Source organism: Danio rerio, chromosome 21, assembly GCF_052040795.2.
Source record: "Danio rerio strain M-AB ecotype USA chromosome 21, GRCz13ab, whole genome shotgun sequence".
In the NCBI taxonomy this organism is placed as follows: Eukaryota; Metazoa; Chordata; class Actinopteri; order Cypriniformes; family Danionidae; genus Danio; species Danio rerio.
Genome location: NC_141041.1, coordinates 43,702,598 through 43,716,146, shown reverse-complemented (window position 1 = coordinate 43,716,146; position 13,549 = coordinate 43,702,598). Strand labels below are relative to the sequence as shown.

Here is a 13,549-nt window from a genome sequence, read left to right as displayed (position 1 = left end):
GAACTGTGTTCTCTGAACTCCTCTCAAGGTGGACTACTTCATTCTGATTGCTTGCCGCCGAACCGCGTCATAGCCAATGAAGACCCGCCGCTGTTTCTCGCCCCCGGTTCTCGTTAAAAAATGAATGACTTCTGGCTACTTTGACGCTCTCGCCGCTTTCGGTTTGTGGTCGCTCCTCAGTTTGTGAAGGATTCCCCGCGTTGTCGCTCCACCCCGCCTCATTTCCCCACTCCTCAATTTGTGACATAGATATATACACTAGATATCGCATAAGGACCCTGAGCATGCGTCTATAGCGTCGCCACATTGGTACAGTGCTCCCAGGACAAATGTCATTCAACCGCACTAGTCAAGACAGTATTATTACGTGAAGATGCGGGACTTTAGCGCTGTCTACGAGTGTAGTAACGAGCAAACAAAAAAAACAAAGCACAAAGGCAGAACATTTCATAGGCAAGATTACGTTTTTTATGTTTTTGTTTGTTCTAAAATTTGTGCTAATCAGGTAACGTTATTGATGATAATACAGTCACTTATTGCATTCATCATAAGGCAAAGCAGCTCCAACTCGCACTAAACACTCGGCTTATGCTAGTTTTGTTGAATAAAATCAGCAAACAATGCAAAAGAAATATGACAACGAGATGCTGCGCTGCCAGAAACTTGTATTATTGTCAGCTAGTGAACGAGTCGTTCATTACGGAGATTATGAACACCTTCATCTGGGGCCCCCGTCAGTGATCCCTGCAGGGGGGCCTCCGCATTTTGCGCTACACCACTGGCTTCAAATATTAATTGAACACTTGAAAACAAAAGTTTTTAGGTTTTTTTTATCTGTATGAAATTAACCAGATAAAGTCTGCCCTGTCTGAGCTGATGAATGACCTCCATTTAAATGCAACTCGCATAACAGCAATCACCTGAACAACCACAAACTTGAAAAAAAAAAAAAAAAGATTGCTGTAATTTTGGGAGGATATTTGGCAACAGGAATAAGTTGGAAATTACTTCAGAAGACTAACGTGAATGGATGTGCCATAGACCTTTTTCACACTTCCTGGTTCCAATAAGCGAAACAGCGTCCAACAACATCCGGTTTCAACATGACGGAGCAAGAAAGAATGGCAGGGTCATCTCATCGCTGTGATTGCTGCGTTCCCGGCTGCTCCAACTCAAAAACGACATTCTTACTTTAATGACCACGATCTCCCGAAAGACGAAGGACAGAGAAAATCATGGATGACATTATTAGAGGGGTTGAATGTCGTTTCAAGTTATATGCGGGAGTACGTTCGTATGCTGTATGCACTTCAAGATTATCATGTTTTATCAAAGACTGGTGGTCTTAGTTTTATTTTGATGAGTAATTATAATATAGACAAAACTCCAGTTAAGCTATCTGCCTTCTACAAACAAGTGCTCATCATGGCTATTCATCTATAAGCATGATTTCTCCCTACATTGTTGTTATTTTGGAATAATAGACAGTTCATACAAACGCAAATCTCTTTTTTTAATTGGTTTGACAGCAAAATTATTTGTTCAGTCAGTTATATAATAAAGATGGTAAACTTTTCTTACAATGAAGTCCTTTGTCATTACAAAATCTCTATAACCCAGCAAGTTTTCTACTGTTATTGGTTCAATTCCTTCAGAGATGTTATTCATTCATGTTATTTAGAGGTATTAATAAGACCATCCTTCTGATGCATCATCTTTTGATATTACTGAATCTTATGTTGGCAAATTTTGTTTTACTAAATACCAAGAGTAATGATAGAGCTATCCATACTCTTTTCCAAAAAGAAATCATTACTGTACCTTATATGCAATTTTATTGGATGCCTTTATTAAAGGGTGAATTGAAGAAAAGTGTGGCTGTTACCACAGAAATAACATGTTAGAAATAGAATTATAGATATATCCTATAAACTTATCCACAGGTTTTATCCAGCAAAACATTGTTTGCAAAAAAAAATTAAAAGTAAGATTGATGTAAATTGTATTTTTGTAACGAATATGAGGAGACGGTTTACACTTTTTTTTGGCATTGTACATAGCTTATAGACCTTTTTCTTGGAACGCAAAATTACCCATTATGCTTTGCGTGTATGCGCAAGGAGAATGCGAAGAACTTTCGGTCGGCAGCTGATGCGTGTAAACAGTCACATTTGGACAGCTTTGAAACAATCGTTTTAATCAATTTTACCTGCTTTTATCCTCTTTGAACTATTACTGTTGTCCATCAGCACCATCTCCTGGACTGATCATTTAAAGAAATGCGATCTAATAGGATGGAAAACAGCTGCTGAGAGGCATTTTCCCCTCGTTGTCAGACGGCATCTTCTGCCGTTTAAATGAAGTCTTGTCATTGCTAAAGTCAACATTTTCTCTTTATTTCAAATATATAACCAGCCCAAACAAATGTAATTCACCAAAATGTTTGACACACACACGAAAATATAGGCTAGTGTCATTTCAAAATGACAGAAAAACACAAACCGTGGTAAAAACAACACACGAAATAAAACACAAACGGCTCGCAATTAGAATGAACAGGAAATCAGCCAGCAGAGGATCAATAACAGACTTTTATTGGTCATTTTTGTAAATTGCACAACTTTCATACCTGTTAAGTTTCATGCCAGTACTCTGGTTTTCTCTCTCTCTCTCTCTCTCTCTCTCTCTCTCTCTCTCTCTCTCTCTCTGCGCTGAGCTAACAGCTGACAGGCCGGGAACGCACACACACACTATTTCTGACGGCAAACACGTGAACTACAATAGTAGAACGTTTTTCTTGTATTTCTTTATATTATAACGGCTTTAACAGATACATTTCTAAGTTGTGTGTCACAAAAACGCTCTGTTATCCATTAAAAACGTTATTAAAACCCATTTTCGGAGCGCAAATTACCAGTAGTACACGCTGTAAACGGAAGTTTTTCGCATTCTACCGGAAGACGCTGGTCGCTATGGCGCCCTCCATGCAGCAGCCATGAAAAAGGTCTATAGGGTGAGGTGCAAAATGTATTAATAACGATTCTTTTGTGTTCAAAACCTCTTTCATCATTATGGAAAAATGTACATTTGGGCTTTACTTGATTATCCTAATCTGGAGGAAAATAGTTTTATTTATTCAATTTGCTTATGTTGTTACAAAACTGTACATTCATAAATGTAAATTTACTAATAAGAAACTAGATTTTAAGGTATTGATGACTGAAATATGCTTGTATAATACCAGTATCAACTCTCTAAACAAGAAAGCCCGACCCACTCTACAATGTATTTCATTATTACATATCCCTGCTAAAAAATCCAGCTTAAACCAGCCTAGGCTGGTTGGCTTGTTTTAGCTGGTCGACCAGGCTGGTTTTAGAGGGGTTTTGGCCACTTCCAGGCTGGTTTCCAGCCATTTCCAGCCTGGTTTTAGCTGGTCAGGCTGAAAAAAATTACCAGCTAAATCCAGCTAAAACCAGCTTGACTAGCCTGGTTTAAGCTGGATCAGGCTGGTTTTGGCTGGACTTCCAGCTTGGCTAGGCTGGTCAAGCTGGTTTTAGCTGGTCATCTCCCAGCCTGACCAGCTAAGGCCAGGCTGGAAATGGCTGGAAACCAGCCTGGAAGTGGCCAAAACCCCTCTAAAACCAGCCTGGTCGACCAGCTAAAACCAGCCAACCAGCTTAGGCTGGTTTAAGCTGGATTTTTCAGCAGGGATGTTATATTACATTTTGTATATTTGAATTTTATTCACAATTACCCCCTGGCATGTATGTTTTTGTATTGTAAAATGTTATTTGCTGTTCTTCAAATAAATAATAAAATTGAATATTATCCACGAGTAGGAGCTAACGTGTTTCCAGACTTGAGAAAACCTCACGCGCATTAAACAACCTGTAATGAATGGGGCTCCCGCATTGCCCGATAGCAACTCGCCTGTACAACTAACTCGCCATTCACTATATCTGACTCTGAATAAAAAGGAAGGAGGGGGTTAGCACAGTTTACAGAAAGGACAACTGACATAAAACTCATCCTGCTGGATGTTAAATAGCTAGGTTATCTTGCTTACGAATGGCTTGAATGAGCAGATCTTATGCTGTTGGCTGTGCACCTTGCTGGAACCTGACGTTGCAAACGCTGTGTGTAAGACACGTTTTCTGCACAAATTCTGCAAATCGGTATTATCTTTTAAATGCTGTTTTATTTAGGCAGTTTTACACATTCACCGAACAACATCTTCCTGTCCAAATTATAGCAAAGTTGACTGTGAGAAAGTCATCCGCTGTCCCGAGGCTGTCATGTCTCTGCGACTCCTAGCGAACCCGGAAATATCGATACACTGCTTCGAAGGGCGCTTCCGGTGTTCAATGCCGCTGTGAAAAAGGTCTATTATTCAGAGGATGGTTTTTAGTTACATCATTTAATTGAAAGGATGACGTCTGATGTTTCCCCATTCTAATAGATAGGCACTTGCACTTGCAAAGATGGCTGCCATATTAAATGCATTTATTCATTCATTCATTCATTCATTTCTTGTTGGCTTACTCCCTTTATTTATCCGGGGTCGCCACAGCATAATGAACCGGCAACTTATCCAGCATGTTTTTGACGCAGTGGATGCCCTTCCAGCTGCAACCCATCTCTAGGAAACATCCACACACACACTCATTCAAACACACACACACTCATACACTACGGACAATTTAGAATACCCAATTCACCTGTACCGCATGTAATTGGACTGTAGGGGAAACCGAAGCACCCGGAGGAAATCCACACGAAAGCAGGGAGAACATGCAAACTCAATACAGAAACGCCAACTGAGCCGAGGCTCGAACCAGCTACCTTCTTGCTGTGAGGCGACAGCTCTACCTACAGCGTCACTGTGTCGCCCCAAATTAAATTACTTGCCTTAAAGGAACTTTGGTAAGACACACCTCAAATTCAAGCCGATGCCACACAAGCATTTCTGGCATGTTTAAAAATAATTGCAAGCTTGTGAGCTACTTGGCTCGTCTCCTATATTCCTCTCACTTGGTACAAGCCATGACCATGCAAGCATCAGCAATTACCATGCAGCTACTCCCAATAGAATAAAATCACACCAGGAATGCCCACCTTTAGACTGGCAACATACACACCATCAAAAGCATCCAAAGTATCTTCAAAACAAAGACAATTATATGGAAATAAGTACAACATATATAGTTTTAAAGCCCAATACATATTTATAAGATTTTAAAGGTTAAATGGGACAAAAAAAAAAAAAACTCTGATTCACCTTTTCGCATTCATATTTTTGTGCCCTTTATATTTATATTTGCACCTGTCACAATTTTATAAACATATATGTAACCTATTGTAAGGTTATAAGCACATAATATGAATCAGATGATTGTGCTATCAGTATCATATGTAAAGATTGGTGCTAGTGGAAGTAGTGCTGCTAGGCCTGTACATATTTCTGTGTTAAAAGTTCCAAGTGTATTGTACAGTCAACTTTTGTATAGTAATGTTAGTCATCATTTTAACACCAGGCACGCATTAAAAGGACATTTTTTAATGCAAAGCAAATAATGCAAAGCAACGTACCGTGATGTATAGAGGAATGAAAATATGGAATGAATTGCCATCAGACATTACATGCTTTGTAACAAGTAAAATGAGGTTTAAAAAATCATTTAAAAAATATTTAATGGAACAATATTAAGTGGATTGTTGATTTGGATGTTATGTATGAATTTTGTATTTTAATGTTTTTATTAGTCTTTGTTGTTGTGTATTAATGTAATTTTGTGTTGTTCGATGGACCCCAGGAATAATAGCCACTACCTTGGTAGTGGCTAATTGGGATCTTGATAAATAAATACAAATAAAAATATGCTACATTTTTTGTATAATAATATAAATATAATATAAAAAACTAGATATTAAAGTTTGAGGACAAACTTTATGGTGGCTTGAAAAGTCGAATCTGAAAGTTTGAAGTGGTTAAAGTGTAAATAGCATGTTAGTATGATTTTAGCTTGAGTTAACATATTACTAGCATGAATAAGCATGTTAGTAGCATGATTCTTACATGAATTAGCATGTTGTTAGCATGATTCTAGCATGAATTAACATGTTACTAGCATGATTCTAGCATGAATTAGCATGTTGTTAGCGTGATTCTAGCATAAATTAGCATGTTACTAGCATGATTCTAGCATGAATTAGCATGCTACTAGGATAATTCTAGCATGAATTAGCATGTTAGTAGCATGATTCTTACATGAATTAGCATGTTGTTAGCATGATTCTAGCATGAATTAGCATGTTACTAGCATGATTCTAGCATGAATTAGCATGTTGTTAGCATGATTCTAGCATAAACTAGCATGTTACTAGCATGATTCTAGCATGAATTAGCATGTTACTAGCATGATTCTAGCATGAATTTGCATGTTGTTAGCATGATTCTAGCACGTTACTAGCATGATTCTAGCATGAATTAGCATGTTGTTAGCATGATTCTAGCATGAATTAGCATTTTACTAGGCGGTTGTTAGGGTGTTTAAAGTGGATATGGAATGAATTGCCATCAGACATTACATGCTTTGTAACAAGTAAAATGAGGTTTAAAAAATCATTTAAAAAATATTTAATGGAACAATATTAAGTGGATTGTTGATTTGGATGTTATGTATGAATTTTGTATTTTAATGTTTTTATTAGTCTTTGTTGTTGTGTATTAATGTAATTTTGTGTTATGTTCGATGGACCCCAAGAAGAATAGCCACTACCTTGGTAGTGGCTAATTGGGATCTTGATAAATAAATACAAATAAAAAATATGCTACATTTTTTGTATAATAATATAAATATAATATAAAAAAATAAAGTAAATAAAAAAACACAAATGTGTGTATTTTTATTTTTAAGCTGCCTTCGTTCACAAAAGTGTTTTGTCGAGAGCAGCAGTTGAGTTCGCATCAGGGGCGGACTGGCCATCTGGCAGAGGGAGCAGTTTCTCGCTGGGCCGACGTACTTTTTGGACCAGGCTGATCATCTTCTTATGATCTGATCAGCCAATAAAATATAGCAGTCTATTGTATTTTTTATGCCTAATTATTGACGATGCTGTGATCTGTGATGCTTTGAAAGCAAGATGCTTTTTTCAGACAGACTGGCCCATGTGACAATCTGCAGCCCATTGGTTCTTTTCTGTATTGACATACACTCTTTGTGAGCTTGCAATATCGGTTTGTATTTGTCAAAATTGAGTCAAAGAGTTGAAGAAGAAGCACAAGGGAGGTTCAGAGAAATTGCAAGAAACACACTGTTTTCCGTCCACACTACACCGCTAAAAACGCACATCATGAGAACACACATACACACACACACACTCTATGCGCTGCAGCCAGACAGTGAGGGGGTGCTTTGAGTACAAAACCCCAGGTGAGAGCAGTCCACGTCAGAGAGTTGATCAAAGATCTGCTGAATCTTTTCTCACTATAGTCGTTAAACGTGATATTTAATTCATCTTGTTGTCTCTATGACTCTTTGGTCTTTTGAATGTATTAGCTACTTGTCAGGTAACTCGTTTTGGCTGAGTGCAAGATAAGTTAATATATGTAACCACGTACAGTGATTCTGCATATTTGACTGATTGCTTGCCTTTATTGTATAAATTTATTTTATGTTAATCTTTTGTAATGGTCAGTATTGATTATTAAAACATATTCAACAAAAGAGACCGGGTATATTTTATATTTTTCAAAGAAAATGAAAGGAGGCAGTGATGTTATAGGCTCTGTTTTGTTATAAATATGCATAAACAGTGAAGACAACGGTAATGTAAATATGTAGCTACAAGACGTCTCAACATTTCTGCTGGTTGTAATATTAAAATGAAAATAGGCATTTCTTATCAAATGTTTTCATTTCATTGTTCCATTGTTGTAAAGTAGCCTACACTCTTCTCTTTAAAGATTTACCCATGCGTCAGCAGACAATTTTTGTTGTTTATTATTTAATATAGGCTGAGTGAATTGTTTATTGAATAAGCTAAGTTGGCTATAGTGTGTGTTTGAATAAGTCTGTATGGGTGTTTCCCAGTACTGGCCTGGAAGAGCATCCGCTGCATAAAACATATACTTAATAAGTTAGTGGTTCATTCCGCTGTGGTGACCACTGATTAATAAAGGGACCTAGCCAAAGGAAAATGAATGAATGAAAAGTATATGTTTATAGAACCTAACAAAAAAAAATGCATGGACAGTATACAGAAATTAAATGGAGATGACTATATTTGTTTATTTATTTATTTATTTATTTATTTATTTCATATATATGGCTTTTGTACTTTTGTAAAATAGGAGTTGGTAAACATATTCAAGGACGTGCACAGATGTGTAGCATTTTGTTTTTATGTAGTGGGCCGATTGTAGAGGGCAGATTTATTGTCCAAGTCCAGCCCTGGTTCGCATCACCGCACCATGGAACAGCCCCCTGCAGAAGACAAAACAAACTGTTTACTCATTTAATTCACTCGATATTAACTTGCTATTACCATGTTAAATCAGAATATTCACCTACCAGGTGGTGTTTGTTCATGGGGAATGTCTCCCTATCATATATTATGACTCCACCCACTCCTTCAGGTTTTTCACAACACTGGACAGAAGTCTAAACATACCAACTGATTTGTTAATGTCATAAAACTGTCAGCTTTATTTCAAACTAACACAAAATAAAGTTTTAATCTAATCTAAGACATTTTTTCCTTGTGTTGAAGATTTTGCTATTTAATCGCAGACAAACATTAATCAGTAAAATAATCTGAGACTAAATTTGATGCAATAAAATCGCTGTGAATAAAAATAAGTAAAAATAAATAAATCTCTGATTTAATTAAAGGGTTATCTCACCCAAAAATGTCAAATTTCATTATTATCTACTCAACTTCACGCCAAAAAAACTATAAAAACTTTGTTCACATTTCCACATCACACTTAAAACACACTTACAAAGCTGACAACTGTGCACAATTCAATGCTTGTGCATTTGCTGGGACAGTCTTTCATTAATGCTGAAGGTACGGTACAACCAAAGACCCCCTATTTCATTAACAGGGAGGAAATGGAAGCATGTAGTGTAAAGCTCCGTCTCTGCTTCTCTCTCACTGTGGACTGTTTGACCTGGTGGAGTGTCTGTGATTAAACAATTTCTTTCCTCTCTCGGTTAAAGCCATACTTGTGAATTTAAGCACCTCTATCAGAGAGAGGTCTATCAGCTGATAGATGTGAATTTCTTAAGTGTAAATGTATCTGTGTAACTGCATTGATCGTCAGAGCCAATCACAGCCTTTTTTTGAGCATGACCAATCACTGGTGTTTAAGATCTGCTGATTCTAAAGACTAGGTCACATCAAGCAAACGGTCAAACACTGGGCTGTGCTCCACACGTCACTTCTCATTAAGTTAACATTGGAGCTTGCTGGCCTGATTCAGCACCTAGAATCTGGGCCAGCTGTCGGTTGAAGAGAGCACTTTGACCAGAGCCGGAGCAAGCTGAACTGCCGCTCTAGGCAAAGGACGATTACTTCGCCCTCACCCGAAAGTGAAAACAGAAATGACCGGTTATCAAATTGAAGAGCGGGGGGGTTGGGGTACATGGGGTGCTGGGTCGCGGACATAACTGAGGGTGCGGGTGTTGAGCGAGGTGTCGCGGACGCCGTCCTTTCTATTCTGCCGCCCTGGGCGCAGATATAACTGAGGCAGCAGGTGGTGAGGAAGGTGTCGCGGACATAACTGAGGACGCTGGTGTTAAGGGAGGTGTCGCGGACGCCGCCCTCCCTATTCTGCCGCCCCTAGGTCGCCTTTATGGACACGCCGGCCCTGACTGACTGGTTATTTAGCAACGAATCAGAACGCGAGTGTGACCTGGTGTAGTGACATAGCAAGTAAACAATTGAACCAAGAAGGATCACTAAGAGGCCGGCTGTAATTTTGCTAAATTAATCAAATATTTGCAAACAATATGAATTATTAGATTATCAGACGTATTTACTGGAGCTAATCCCTTTATGGTGAGTAAAAGTTAACAGTTAACATAACGAGAAAACAGATGCCCCCCACTGAGCATAGACACGTCCTCTTGTGCAGGTGTAGGACCTGGTTCTCATTTCAGTTAGCTTTCGCCCATTTGGTGTGTTCACCAAATAAATGTGACAATAAAGTTGGGTTTCGTTGGTGCTAGTTGTTTGGTGTCGGCTTGGTATGTCCTGGCCCTAATGTAGGGGTTTTTCTGCAGGTAATTGTTCATATGATGATGACACAAGAAATATTTTGACAATGTTATTGGTTTCTTTTCTGGACTTGGATGAGGGAGCTTACAGATTTAATCAAAGTTTTTTAATTTGTAACTCGGGATTAAAACAATTAAAGGGTGAGTAATTAATAATAGAATTTTCGTTTTTGGGTGAACTAATCACATAAAAAAGGAAAGTCTTCTGTGTTTCAAAAGAGAAAAGGGTGAGGATGATGAAATCATTTTAATGTTGATGTGAACTAACTAAATTGACTCATTGGTATGACAGAAAGAAGTGTAATTGTAGTTTATTTTTTAATATTCGTCACTTGAAGTTTGTTTTACAAAATAAATAAATTGTTGGTTGTGATATAATTGAGATGTTTTAAGGTTTACACAACAGCAGGACTAATAAATTTGCTGTTTAATAAATTCATACATATGTTAATAAGGCAGCCATTTCGCTGACTTTTCTGAGAAGTATAAATATGTCTTAAACAAGCACTTTTATAGCAAAGACAAGAACCTTAATCTGATCCACTGGTTTGCGGGGGCAACATAGCTTTGAACCCTGAAAACAAAAACAAAAACAAATGTAATCAGCAGGACGCAAAAGCAAAGTGTGATTTATAATATGGTTAAAACAAAGTTATTTATGAATTCATTTGTTCATTTTCTTTTCTGCTTCGTCCCTATATTAATCTGGGGTCGCCACCGTGGAATGAACTGCTAACTTATTCAGCATATGTTTTATGCAGCAGATGCCCTTCCAACTGCAACCCATCACTGGCAAACACTCATACACATATACACTACTGACAATTTAGCCTACCCAATTCACCTATAGTGCATGTGTTCGGACTGTGGGGGAAACCGAAAACACACATTAACACGGGGAGAACATGCAAACTCCACACAGAAACAGCAACTGACCCAGCCGAGGCTCAAACCAGCAACCTTCTTGCTGTGAGGCGAACGTGCTACCCACTGCACCACAGTGCAGCCCTTATTTCGGAATTCAAACTGAATATTTTATCCTGTCCAGAAAACTCAGACTGTTCAAGTAAAAATAAACTGCACACACTTTATTTCTCTATGCATTTAAACCGAATGTTTTGGTCTACCGTGAAAACCCAAATTGAGCTAGTAAAATAAGTAATGTTAATGTTTGCAGCAGCGATCCCTATTAGGAATCAGGTCTTGAGGGTTTCTAACTTCTGACATCCAAACCATAACTTTAACCATCACACCACAAGTTGTACATACAGTAAATCACATATCGTATCGATGCAGCGTGTGCAGCAAAGTAATATTCCAAACTAAACGTAATATTGACAAGGCTTCACTAGGCCTTTACGTTATGCTGAGCTCGATCGATAATCAAAAGTAAAAAAAAAAGAATGAAGGCAATCAGCAAAATTAGCAGCTAAACAAAGACTGTAAATCTAAAATATTTCCAATTTAGTTCTTAAACACGTAACAACATACAACACAACCGATTACAGGAGCCACAGAGCTAACACTAGCATGCGAATAACTTTTGCTAAACCGGGACAAAGTACCGCTGTCATTGTTAAATACAAAATGATCATCTGTAATCGCTCAACAGTATCCATGCTTCAATACGAATAACAAAATCATAAAATGGGAAAAGTTAACCGTTTAAAGAGCAAATTTAAATACATACCATGCTTCCTGTCATTTAACAAACAAAGCAGCAAAGTACGGTGGCCGAAAGAGCTTAACCTGCTAAATTGCAGCGCGTTAAGCTCTCTCGGCCAGCGTAGCAGTGCGTCATCTAGTGAAAGTCCTACATTAAAGATATATAAGTTTAACAAAAGGGTGACTAGCACATAAAAATGTATTTTTAAAATTATTATTAAATATTCATATCTTCATGGACCTTTTTCAAGGGTTTCTCAGTGAAAGTCGTCATAACCAGGTAAACTTACAGCACAGTCAATAGGAAATTACAACAAATCTTTTTTTTTTTTCAATCCTATTTGCTAAAATAAAATAAAAACTCCACTATGGTGTAAGACTTTCAGAAAAAGCAAAAAAAAAAAATTATTTAATAAATAAAAAAAAGTGTGAGACCAATAATGGCAACCAAAAAAAGAGAATAACGTCAAATTTACTTTCCCGCCCATAAACGATGCATTTCAAATGCCTCGCACAAGCTGTAATTAGTTTTTTTTGTGTGATTTGATATAAAGATGATATAATACATCCGTAAATGCATTTAAATGTTAATTTTTTCTTTTTTTATTACAAAATTAAAAACTTTCAAGGATTTAAGACACTCATTACTGTTAAATGCATCAGTCTTGTAAAAAGGATCTATAAGAGCTATATTAAATCACAGATGTATAAATTTAGTTTATAATAAATGCATATATTTAATTGTGACATCTACATATGATAATGAATATCATCAAAACTATTATGTATCTCTTTTTTTCTGGAGAGCATCATCAGACACCACAGATGTTGGTTGTTTATTAGTAATTATAAAGTATGGTCTTATCCTACATCCCTAATACTTACTATTAAATAAAACTATAGTAGTTTCTTGATCTAAAAGTCTTGTTAAATAGTTTGAATAGTGAGGATTGTACCTTAAAATAGTGACCAGACATTTCCTACTAATATTGTAACAACACAATTACTACATGCCTATTACACATTAATGACATGCCTATTACAAACTTTACAAAGAAATTAATTGCAATAAATCAAATAATTAATGTAATTTAAACAAACTTATCTGTTGCTCGCTGGTCACAATCCAATTACATCTTGTTTTGTCTGTTACAGTCATCAGAAAAGAGTTGCTCTTCTTAAGGTTAAAGCAGGTGTGAGTTGGAGGTGGTTGAATTTAAACTACGCAGAGCTGTGGCGCTCCAGAAATTGAGTTTTAGACCATTGCTTATGGTTCGAATAAGAGGGAACTTTCTGTGTGACAAACGGATGAAAAAAAAAAAACAGGAAATGAACACAAAGGTTATGTGGTTTCAAAAAGATGGCATACTGTGACAAATCAGTTTTCCCCTGAAACATCACAAATACACATTTGAATACACAATCAGAAACATTTGACCAAACATTTTAAAGAGGACCTCTTCTTTCAGGAGATTCACTGAAGAGTATTGTATTAAATAAATCAAAATAGTGCTTTGTACTAATTACTACTAATTAGCGGCAATTTTTAGAGGATATGTTTAAATAATCTTTATGTTTGAATTAAATATATAAACTGA

General features: G+C 37.0%; 2 long non-coding RNA genes across 2 annotated transcripts in view; one reads left to right on the top strand and one right to left on the bottom strand.

Annotated features, from left to right (window-relative positions):
- Positions 1-13,549, top strand: part of LOC147838945 (uncharacterized) — a 1,276,407-nt gene that overhangs the window by 454,914 nt on the left and 807,944 nt on the right. The gene's annotated exons all lie outside the window — the stretch shown is intronic.
- LOC108180815 (uncharacterized) lies at positions 8,299-13,254 on the bottom strand. Its single transcript, XR_015520580.1, has 3 exons — positions 10,816-13,254; positions 8,577-8,666; positions 8,299-8,489 (listed from the first exon to the last, which is right to left on the bottom strand). It is a non-coding gene; the product is annotated as an uncharacterized LOC108180815 (long non-coding RNA).